The sequence below is a fragment of the Elaeis guineensis genome, chromosome 1 (assembly GCF_000442705.2).
Source record: "Elaeis guineensis isolate ETL-2024a chromosome 1, EG11, whole genome shotgun sequence".
Classification (NCBI taxonomy): domain Eukaryota; kingdom Viridiplantae; phylum Streptophyta; class Magnoliopsida; order Arecales; family Arecaceae; genus Elaeis; species Elaeis guineensis.
In genome coordinates this window covers 174,076,815-174,089,067 of record NC_025993.2, presented here as the reverse complement: position 1 = coordinate 174,089,067, position 12,253 = coordinate 174,076,815, and positions in this window count along the sequence as shown.

Here is a 12,253-nt window from a genome sequence, read left to right as displayed (position 1 = left end):
GTGCAAACAAAAAACTATATTTTTGGGATAAAAATTTGAAGCAGACTAGCAAGCTAGTTGAGTCTACTCGAGGAACATCAAGTCAACTCCATGCTCAAATTGAGTCGACTCAAAGGTCAGTCGAGTCGACTCAAATCTCAACGGCTAGTTCTGCAGAATTTTCAGAAATATACAGTCCACTTTTCAATGGCTATATTCGGTCTTCTAACGGTCTGAAACGTCTCTCCAGTCTAGCAAACATTGAAAAACACCTATAAAACTTATGGAGACTAGACTTATCATATCAATCATTGAGAGAAAGCAAAAAGTTAAGAGCAAAAGTTCAAAAGCATTGAAAAGAAAGCATACACTTTCCAACCACTTCAAACATCAAATCAAAAGATTTTCTCTAGAAAGAAGACAAGCTCATCTACTTAAAAGCTTCCATAAAAGAAGATTCAAGAGCTTCATCGACATGTTTGCTCATTAAAGAAGCTTTTTATTTTCAATTGTTGTTTTACTTTTGTCTTTATTATAACTAGCTTCAATAGGATTTTGAAGCTAAAGAATAAGCCTATCCAAGCCAGAAAATTAGATTATAAGCCAAAGGTTGACTTGTTTATTGGTTGCGGTTGGTAATCCATTATAAAACCAATTAAATTTTGGATAGTGAGCTCAAAAAATTATTCGAGTGTAATCTTAGACAGATTATAGTGAAATTTTCAAGTGGATCTTAGTAAGTAGGCTAGGTGCAAAGAGCACCGAACCACTATATATCGTGTGTGTTTATGCTTGTGTTCTTTTTTCTAGCTTCTCTTGCATTTATATTTCTGCATACTTGAAGTCTGCACTCATCAATGCTTCATTAGTTTTTAAAACAGTAGATTACTTATTTAAATTTTGAAAAATTTAATTCATCCCCCCCTCTTAGGTTGTCTTACTAGGCAACAAGTACTATCAGAGCCCAGTACTTACTTATATTTGATTTAACAATCAAGAGTTAAGATCAAATTGCAACCTAAATGAGTGTATCTCTTATCGAAGGACAATCAACCAACCGTCTACCTTTATTCAATGGAACAAACTAGACTTATTGAAAAGCATGCACGTGCATTTACATTCAAGCACTTGATTATCAACTTTGGAGAGTTATAATCAAAGATCCACACACTCCCACAATCAAAGTAAATGGTAGTGAAATTCTTAAATTCGAAGAGGATTAGGATGAGCATGACATGAGAATGATAGAATTAAATGCTAAGGCTATGAATGTTCTATATTGCGCATTAGATCCTAATGAGTTTAATAGAATTTCTACATATACGTCAGCTAAAGAGATTTAGAATAGGTTAGAGGTCACCCATAAGGTTACCAATCAAATAAAAGAGTCCAAAATAAATATGCTTGTGCATAAATATGAGTTATTTAAAATGAAAGTAAATGAATCTATTTCTGAAATATTTACTAGATTCACTGATATTATCAATGGTTTGAAAAGCTTAGAAAAATCTTATTCTAACAGTGAGCTTATTCACAAAATTCTTAGGTCACTTTCGAAGGCTTGGAAAGCGAAGGTCACCACTATTCAAGAAACCAAAGACCTTAACAAGCTACCATTGAAAGAACTTCTTGAGTCTTTAATGACTCTTGAGTTAACCATGAGGCAAAATGTAGAGGAAGAAATCAAAAAGAAGAGGACTATAGCTCTTAAGACTACAACCTCCAAGAATGATGATAGTGAAAAATCTAATGAAGAAGAGGAAGAAGATGATTTGGCACTAATGGCAAAAAAGTTCAAGAGATTCATGAAAAGAAAGAAGCAAAATTTTAAGAGAATGATACTTAAAGGAGAATCAAGCAAAGATAGGGAGAAGGAGAAAGATAAGAAACTTTCCACATATTTTGAATACAAGAAATCCGATCACTTCAAAATGGACTACCCTCTTCTCAAGAAATCAAGCAAGGAGGTCAAAAAGAAGGCAATGATGGTAATATAGAGCGATAGTGAGGACTCAAGCTCCGATGAAGAAGCATAAGAAGTTGTCAACCTATGCTTGATGGCTCATCAAAAAGAGGTAAATGCTGAAACTTACTTAGATTTTACTTTTGATGAGTTAGAAGAGGCATTTACAGATCTTTTGACTAAATTTAATAAAGTAAGATTGACAAACAAAGAACTTAAGAAGCAAAATCTTAATTTGATTCATGAAAAGAAAAAGATTTCTGAAAAAGTTAGTTCACTAACTTGTGAAAATTAGAAATTTAATGATGAACTAAAGAAGATTAAACTATTTATAGAAAAATTCACTTATATCTTTGAAAAACTGTATATGTTATTAAATAAACAAAAAGCTATTTTTAACAATGCTGTATTAGGATTTAAACCCTAAAAGAAGCAAAAATTACTAAAAAATCTATTTGTTAAAGCTTCAACAAATCCTACTTCAAATATTTCATGCTATTGTTGTGGAAAAATTGATCATAAATCTTATGCATGTGATTTCAAAAAATTAAATAGAAAAATAGTTAAAATAATTTGAATTCTAAAAGAAATCATGAGTACTAACCCTAAAGGACCCAAGATGACTTACATACCTAAAAATTTTACTTCATTTTCTTGTGTAGGAGTGTCTTGCAGCTTGAAAGGAGAAAAAGCTTTGGTATCTTGATAGTAACTGTTCAAGGCACATAACGGATGATAAATCTTAATTTGCCACTTTTGAATCTAAAGATGGAGGAGTGGTTACATTTGGAGATAATAGAAAAGAGCATATCATTGGTGTTGGTAACATTCATATCACTCTCTCTACTTCTATCCAAAATACATTATTAATTGATGGATTGAAACATAATTTACTTAGTATTAGCTAATTTTATGATAAAAAATTTGAAGTAACTTTTAAATCTTTATTATGCATAGTATCTAGTCCTAATGATAATGGCATTATGTTCATTGGACATAGACATGACAATGTCTACATGATGGATCCAGATGATCTACACATGAAGAATGATCAGCGTCTTGTAGCAATGGAAGCCAAAGTTAGTGAGACTAGTTGGTTGTGGCATTGTAGATTAGGTAATGCTAGCATGGATTTACTTTTAAAACTCACTAAGAAAGATCTTGTTAAAGGTTTATCAAAAATAAATTTTGAAAAAGATCAAATTTGTGATACTTGTCAATTTGAAAAATAAACTAAGAATTCTTTTAAACCAAAAGGCATGATTTCAACATCTAGATCTTTAGAATTACTTCATATGAATTTATTTGAGTCCACTAGAACCACAAGCTTAGGAGGTAAGAAATATAGGCTTGTAATTATAGATGATTTTTCAAGATTTATTTGGATAATATTTTTAGCACAAAAAGATGAAGCATTTAAAGTCTTTACCAAATTTTATCAAAAAGTTTTAAATGAGAAGAATACTTTCATTGTATGCATTCGTAGTGATCATGCTATCAAATTTAAAAATTAATATTTTAAAAATTTTTATAATGATAAAAAAATTGATCATAATTTTTCTGCACCTAAAATACCTCAACAAAATATAACGGTAGAAAGAAAAAATCATACATTATAAAAAATGGCATGCACTATGTTATGTGAAGGTAATTTATCTAAATATTTTTGAGTGGAAGTTATTAATACTGCATACTATATTTTAAATCATGTATTAATTAGACCTATTCTAAAGAAAATACCATATAAACTTTGGAAAGAAAAAAAATCAAACATAACTATTTTCATATTTTTGGTTGTAGATATTTTATACTAAATAATGAAAAATATAATCTAAAAAAATTTGATGCCAAGTCGGATGAGGATATCTTCTTAGGATACTTCAAATCAAGCAAAGCATATAGAGTCTTCAACAAAAAAACTCTTATTGTTGAAGAATCTATCTATACAGTTTTTGATGAATCTAATAACAAATCTTCTAGAAAGAAAAATGCTTTAAATAAGGATGTAGATATTCTCAATAACAAGATGGATAGCCCCACATTAAAAGATGATTCACCTCAAAATAATGAAAAAGACCTAAGAAAAGAGGATGAAGAAGAAAAAGATGAGGAGCCCACTCCAAGTCTAAAAGAACTATCAAAAGAGTGGAGGTATACACATGGACATCCTAAAGATCTTATTATTGGTGATCCATCACAAAGGATAAGAACTCGATCTTATTTTAGAAATATCAATAATTATTTAGCTTTTGTGTCACAAATTGAATCTTAAATAATAGAAGAAGCTGAAAATGATCATTGTTGGATAAATGCTATGCAAGAAGAATTAAATTAATTTGAAAGAAATAAAATTTGGATACTAGTTAATAGACACAATGACCATCCTATAATTAGAACTAAGTGGGTGTATAGAAATACATTAGATAAACATGGCACCATCATTAGAAACAAAGGTAGGCTAGTGGCTAAAAGATACAATCAAGAAGAAGATATTGATTTTGATGAAATCTTTGCCCCAGTAGTTAGATTAGAAGTAATTGGGCTACTACTTGTATTTGCATATCTTATGAACTTCAAATTATATCAAATAGATGTTAAAAGTATATTTCTTAATGATTTTATATCTAAGAAAGTGTATGTTGAACAATCACCTGATTTTGAAGATCATGCATTTGGACTAAAACAAGTCCCACGTGTATAGTATGAAAGGTTAAATAAATTTTTGTTACATAATAAATTCACTAGGGAGAATGTTGGTAAAATATTATTCTTAAAATGAAAAGATGATAATCTATTGATGGTGCAAATCTATATGGAAGATATTATCTTTGGTGCTACTAAAGAATCTTTTTGTCAAGAATTTGCCAAGCTTATGCAAAATGAGTTCGAGATGAGCATGATGGGAGAGTTGAACTTTTTTCTCGAACTTCAAATCAAGCAAAGTGAAGAAAGAATCTCCAGCAACCAAACAAAATATACAAGAAAAATACTTAAGAAATTTGGAATGAAGAATTCAAGATCGATTGGCACACCTATGAGTCCCTCCTATAAGCTTGACAAAGATAAAAGGGGTAAGAAAGTGGATAATAAATTATATAAAGGTATGATAGGCTCTCTATTTTATTTTACTACAAGTAGACCAGATATTATGCTGAGTATTTACATGTGTGCTAGGTATCAATCAGGTACTAGAGAATCTCATTTACTTGCTGTTAAAAAATATCACGCCCCCGACCCGAGATCGTGAATTGAGGATCGCGGCAACCGCCGCATACTCATGAAGAACTCTCTCCATAAGCATGCAAGGCATCTCATCACGATATCAATGCATCACAGCAGAATAAATTCAAATAATTATTATTCAACTGTAATTCAAGTAATTAAATCAAATATCTTACATCTAATAAAATTTTTGCTAAAAATAAAATAATAGATCTAAGTTCAATGAAGTTGACAATGCTAAATCTCGTCTCTAAAAGCTCTGTCCCAATATTTCTTCCCACGCTCAAAATTAATTATCTGAATCTGAAAAATAGAAAGAAAGGTAATGAGCTAGACAGCCCAGTAAGTAACAAATATCTCAACTAGATATTTTATAACTTTCAAGAACAATGCTGCAAATAAACATAAAAATATATTTCATGCTGATTTAATGCAAATCCAATAATTTCAAATATTCACATATAATATAATCATAAATTCGATTTGATTCAAAATACTCGAAACTCAACAGCCTCGACTATGACCAATGTTTAACCCCCATTGGTGGGGTCCACAGAATACCAGCGCACAACCCCCACTGGCAGGGTCCACAAATACCAGCGCACAACCTCCACTGGCAGGGTCCACAAACACTAGCGCACAACCCTCACTGGCAGGGTCCACTGAGTACCAACGTATCATCCCCATTGACGAGGCCCACTGAAACATAGTTAGGCTGAGAGCAAAAATCCGATCTGTATCAAAACACTTTGTATCATAATATATCATAATTTTTCACTGAACATGTGCATAAATGGACGTATCATAATATTTCAAAAAGCACTTTTCTATCAAAACATAATTTCATAAATCATGCATAATTTCAGAGAATAATTATTTATTTTCAAAATAAATATGAAATATCTCGAGAGGATGATTCATAACTTACCTTTCACAGAGCACTGAATGAACAGATCGACTAACTTCTAGGAGATTCTTCCGTGCCTATTATTCAAAATTATATTTTTTACATTAATTTTAATTCAAAATTAAATCTAACAAATCTCAAAATCAAAACCTCATTTAAAATTAGACTCTTCGCTAAACTTGATCAAAATCATCAATGAAGCCTTCCACTTCGCTAATCCTAGAGGAATAACTTTAGAGAGAGAGAAATCCATCAAGAGAGAGAAACAATCTAGAGAGAGAAAATTTTAGAGAGAGAAAGTCCAATTCCAGAGAGAGAAAGTCAGGGTTCAGACTGAAAGAAGAGAGAGAAGAGAGAGAAACTCTCTCTCTCATCATTTTTCTTTTATTTTTTATTTATTTATTTATTTGTTTATATATATATATATATATTTATTTATTTATTTATTTTCTTTTCTTTTCTTTTCTTTTTTCTTCTTTTTCTTCTTTCTCTTTTCTTTTTCTTCTTTTTCTTTTTCTTCTTTCTCTTTTCTTTTTCTTCTTTTTCTTTTCTTTTCTTTTTTTTTTCTTCTTCTTCTTCTCGGCTCTTCCCGCGCCGGAACAGGGGACCGGCGTCCCCTCCTTTTGTCGGGCCGTTCAGGCCACGGCCGCCGCGACAGAGACCGGCGGTAGATGGGGGCCACTCCCCCGATCACGGAGGAGTATGGCCGGCGGTCGATTACGATCGCCGGCGCTGAAAAATCAAAGAAAAAGAGGCTAAAAAACAGGGTCTCTTTCCCGATCGAAAATCGGCGACACTCGTCGCTGGCCGCCTCAAGCAAAGGTATGGGAAGATAGGGAAGGAAGAGAGGAAGGAAAGGAAGACTCACCCCAGCCTCTGGTGACCTCACCGGCGAGCAATCACGACGAGAAACCGAACGGTGTCCGCGGCTTCGATCGAGAAAAATGGAGAGAAAGAGAGAGGGAGGAGGCCGATGTTCGGTCTCAAGGGAGAGGGGGTCTTCTTATAGAGGATCCTAGGACTTCGAGAGGTCCTAGGACTCCCAAATCACTCGGGTTTCGCCAGAGAAGAAGACTCCTATCGGGAGTCTTCTTCCCGGTTTGAATCCTCTGTTTTTTTTTTTTTTTTTTGGGCTTGGGTCTGCTGGGCTGGGCTTGGTTTTGGGCTATGACATTCTTCATCCCTAAAAAAAAATTTCGTCCTCGAAATTTTTTTCTTGCCTGAGTCTTCATAGTTTCTTACTTGAATCTCATCTACAAATATTTCAATATTCTAATTCTTGATATAAATTCATTCTTAAATCATTTCATAAGAAAAAAGTCAATACATTAATTTCGATCTGAAATGGAACCATTCATTTTCTTATTTATCAAGATCAATATCTCAAAGATTTTCAATATTTCAAAATTTCGAAATTATGATCTCATTTTTTATAAAATAATATTCAATATCTCATGACTCAAGTCAAATCTATCTGAATAGAAGAAGGTCAATGTCTCTATTCTTGCATAAGAACTTCATTCATCATCATTCATTCATTTATTTATTTATTTTAAAATATTAACCACTTTTAATTCCAACCCATCATAAGATAGAAAAAGCATACTTCTATGAATCATATGATGACATCCCAATTAATCAAAATTCAAAAATATTTCTTCTTATTCGTACTTTCAAAATTCAAAAACCTTATTAGATTTATTTATCTATTTGTTAGGATATATGTATTATGATGCTCATACTTTAACGTCCTAATATTCCTAATGTTTACCCACCTACACTCATACTATGTCAAATTCTATGTGTCATAATTTATCCACTTATGCTCTGATACCATATTAATTGTCACGCCTCCGACCCGAGATCGTGAATCGAGGATCGCGGCAACCGCCGCATACTCATGAAGAACTCTCTCCATAAGCATGCAAGGCATCTCATCATGATATCAATGCATCACAGCGGAATAAATTCAAATAATTATTATTCAACTGTAATTCAAGTAATTAAATCAAATGTCTTACATCTAATAAAATTTTTGCTAAAAATAAAATAATAGATCTAAGTTCAATGAAGTTGACAATTCTAAATCTCGTCTCTAAAAGCTTTGTCCCAATATTTCTTTCCACGCTCGAAATTAATTATCTGAATCTGAAAAATAGAAAGAAAAGTAATGAGCTAGACAGCCCAGTAAGTAACAAATATCTCAATTAGATATTTTATAATTTTCAAGAACAATGCTGTAAATAAACATAAAAATATATTTCATGCTGATTTAATGCAAATTCAATAATTTCAAATATTCACATATAATATAATCATAAATTCGATTCGATTTAAAACACTCGAAACTCAACAGCCTCGACTATGACCAACGTTTAACCCTCATTGGTGGGGTCCACAGAATACCAGCGCACAACCCCCACTGGCAGGGTCCACAAATACGAGCGCACAACCTCCACTGGCAGGGTCCACAAACACCAGCGCACAACCCCCACTGGCAGGGTCCACTGAGTACCAACGTATAATCCTCATTGGCGGGACCCACTGAAACATAGTTAGGCTGAGAGCAAAAATCCGATCTGTATCAAAACACTTTGTATCATAATATATCATAATTTTTCACTGAACATGTGCATAAATCGACGTACCATAATATTTTAAAAAGTACTTTTCTATCAAAACATAATTTCATAAATCATGCATAATTTTAGAGAATAATTATTTATTTTCAGAATAAATATGGAATATCTCGAGAGGATGATTCATTACTTACCTTTCACAGAGCACTGAATGAACAGATCGACTAACTTCTAGGAGATTCTTCCGTGCCTATTATCCAAAATTATATTTTTTACATTAATTTTAATTCAAAATTAAATCTAACAAATTCCAAAATCAAAACCTCATTTAAAATTAGACTCTTCGCTAAACTTGATCAAAATCATCAATGAAGCCTTCCACTTCGCTAATCCTAGAGGAATAACTTTAGAGAGAGAGAAATCCATCAAGAGAGAGAAATAATCTAGAGAGAGAAAATTCTAGAGAGAGAAAGTCCAATTCCAAAGAGAAAAAGTCAGGGTTCAGACTGAAAGAAGAGAGAGAAGAGAGAGAAACTCTCTCTCTCATCATTTTTCTTTTATTTTTTATTTATTTATTTATTTATTTTTTTGTTTATATATATATATATAAATATATATATATATATATATTATTTATTTATTTATTTTCTTTTCTTTTCTTTTCTTTTCTTTTTCTTCTTTTTCTTCTTTCTCTTTTCTTTTTCTTTTTCTTCTTTCTCTTTTCTTTTTCTTCTTTTTCTTTTCTTTTTCTTTTCTTTTCTTTTTTTTTTCTTCTTCTTCTTCTCGGCTCTTCCCGCACCGGAACAGGGGATCGGCGTCCCCTCCTTTTGCTGGGCCGTTCAGGCCATGGCCATCGCGGCAGAGGCCGGCGGCAGATGGGGGCCACTCCCCCGGTCACGGAGGAGTATGGCCGGCGGTCGATTACGATCGCTGGTGCTAGAAAATCAAAGAAAAAGAGGCTCAAAAATAGGGTCTCTTTTCCGACCAAAAATCGACGACACTCGTCGCCGGCCGCCTCAAGCAAAGGTACGAAAAGATAGGGAAGGAAGAGAGGAAGGAAAGGAAGACTCACCCTGGCCTCCGGTGACCTCACCGGCGAGCAATCACAGCGAGAAACCGAACGGTGTCTGCGACTTCGATCGAAAAAAATGGAGAGAAAGAGAGAGGGAGGAGGCCGATGTTCGGTCTCAAGGGAGAGGGGGTCTTCTTATAGAGGGTCGTAGGACTTCGAGAGGTCCTAGGACTCCCAAATCACTCGGGTTTCGTTGGAGAAGAAGACTCCTATCGGGAGTCTTCTTCCCGATTTGAATCCTCTATTTTTTTTTTTTTTTTTTTTTGGGCTTGGGTCTGCTGGGCTGGGCTTGGTTTTGGGCTATGACAAAAAAAATTTTAGATACTTATCTGGCATACTTAATATAGGATTATGATATGATAGATTATTATCTTTTGAGTTAATTGGATACTCTGATACTAATTTTACTGGGTGTAAACTGGAAAGAAAAAGCACAAGTGGTATATGTCAATTTTTTGGAGTTAATTTGATCTTGTGGTTTAGCAAAAAATAAACTCAGTGGCCATATCTACGGTCGAGGCCAAATATAGTATTACAGAGAGTTGTTGTGCTCAATCATATGGATCAAACAATAACTTGAAGATTTTGACATTAAACTTAATAAAATTTTAATAAGATGTGATAACATAAATTACTTAAAAATTTAATTCAACACTCAAGATTAAAACACATTGAAATAAGACATCATTTCATAAGAGATCATGTTCAAATGAAAAAAAAAAAATCATTCGATTTGATCAGATCGTTAGGTGCATCTGAAAAATTTTTCTATAATAAGTTAACATAAATTTTATGTTACCTAATATGCAGCAGAATAGGGATCAAATCTCTAGTGAATAGGATGCCCGAGGTTCTAGAATCCAAAGCCTCACGAGATATGAACATACATACCCTCTACTTCATGTGCACATCAGGCTCTTTAGGAAAGAGTGATGATCTTCTTCGCATCAATCTTCAGGAGGGAACAAAAAGAGAGAGGAGATCTAATTTTCTCTCCTTAGGGACTCCTGGAAGGGTGTCTTCACGCCAAGAAACCAGCACCCAAAAAGTCCCACACGCCAAGAGAAAGAAGGCGACCCAAAATTAGTGCCCCTTATTTTTATTTGTCGCACAACACTTTCTCATCAGTGTTTTTTGTTTCTTTGTCGCACAAAAGAAGTTAATCACTAGTGAATATTAGCTCCCTCCTTTAATACATGAGGCACCACAATCTGATCCAAAGTTCTAACTAATTTAGGATATAAAACCTTATCCAAAGAAAAAAGTGTAAGAGAGAAAGGAAAGCGCCCAATTTTTTTTCATGCATGAACTCTTCTTGGGAAGAAAATTTTTTAGCACCTCCTCTCTTATTCTCTCTTCCTGTGATCTTGGATTTTTTGAACCTAATCCAAATTAGATCCAATCTGAGTCTAATTCGAACTTGATTCGAACCAGATTCGAACCAAATTTGAAGAGGCTGTCAATCCCAATCTAATTGAGATTTTGATCCAAGTCTAACTTAGATTTTTAATCTAATTAAGTCTTAATTAAATTAGATCTAATCTAAAATTAATTAGGATATGAATTTAAATTTTTATAAATCTCTTGGATCATTGATCAGATCATTATCATCCTCAGAATTAAATCTGTACCTCATGTTCAATGTTGGCTAGACATAGTCAACTGTTTAATCCCATATGACCTCTAACTTAATTCGTAATTAAGCTAATCCATTTGTTCAATCAAGTCATATGCTTCCGAATTGAACACGTAGATTTAGATCAATTCTTTCCTACTTTGTCTGACTTTGTACGTGACTCCATAGATTCGAATACTAAGCCGATAGCATACGAATTACTTTCTGTACTAATCGAACTTACTATGTAGCAATAGTTTTCGATATCCGGATAGATCAAATATTTGCAAGGCAACACTCAAGAATGTAGAAATATGGTTAAACATAGTTCATCTCTTTAATCTTGAATGCTCAGGATGACCTAGGGTTTAACTGTTAATCCTAGATTAGTCATCTACATTGTATTTTAATCTTTTTCAAATCTATGACCCATTACATGGATTGCCTCAATCGAGGTCATACTCAACTGAAATACAGTGATGTATCAACTCCTAAAATTTAGAGGGATCCATTTCATCTTGATCCCACACCGATTACCATAAGTACTTGACTGTACCTAAAAATCTTCCATCACTGAATTAGAAATTCAGATAGTCCGACATCAAAGCACAATGAGTTGCTTGCAAGCCACCACAGTGATCTCAGGTTTGAGAGATACTTATGCCCATATTCTATACGAGCTACTCTTGACAGTAGAGTACTCTACAGATGAGTCACTTGTTTAGTGACGATGTACTCTTACATCTCATCTGTATGCCATATCAGTATCTCCACACTCTTTGGTTAAGAGGACTACCAACCTATATGGTATACAATGACTTACACTCGATAAACACCATCATCCTTTAATGATGTATTATTTAATCATAAACATATTTAAGAACTATTCGATAAATCCTTCTTTATCGATTGTTAT